This window comes from Alligator sinensis, unplaced genomic scaffold, assembly GCF_000455745.1.
Source record: "Alligator sinensis unplaced genomic scaffold, ASM45574v1 scaffold1906_1, whole genome shotgun sequence".
NCBI lineage: Eukaryota > Metazoa > Chordata > Crocodylia > Alligatoridae > Alligator > Alligator sinensis.
In genome coordinates this window covers 69405-69651 of record NW_005843586.1, presented here as the reverse complement: position 1 = coordinate 69651, position 247 = coordinate 69405, and positions in this window count along the sequence as shown.

The following is a 247-nucleotide window of genomic DNA, read 5'->3' as shown; positions in this document are numbered from 1 at the left end:
CTTCTAGCTGTAAGCGTTCTGCAATACATAAATAAGCAGCAGAAAACCAGGTTTTACATTCTGAATGCCAGTTTAGCTGTCACAGGATGCCTCAGCAAGCACTCTTTTAAGCAGACACTATTTTGCTGTCAAGAGACATGACCAAGTCACTGCCACAAAGGTATTTGTGACATTTGTGACATTTGTGACATGGAGGCCCAGCCCTGGGCTGGCAGGGGATGTGGGACGGGGGGCCACCCCGCCCCCG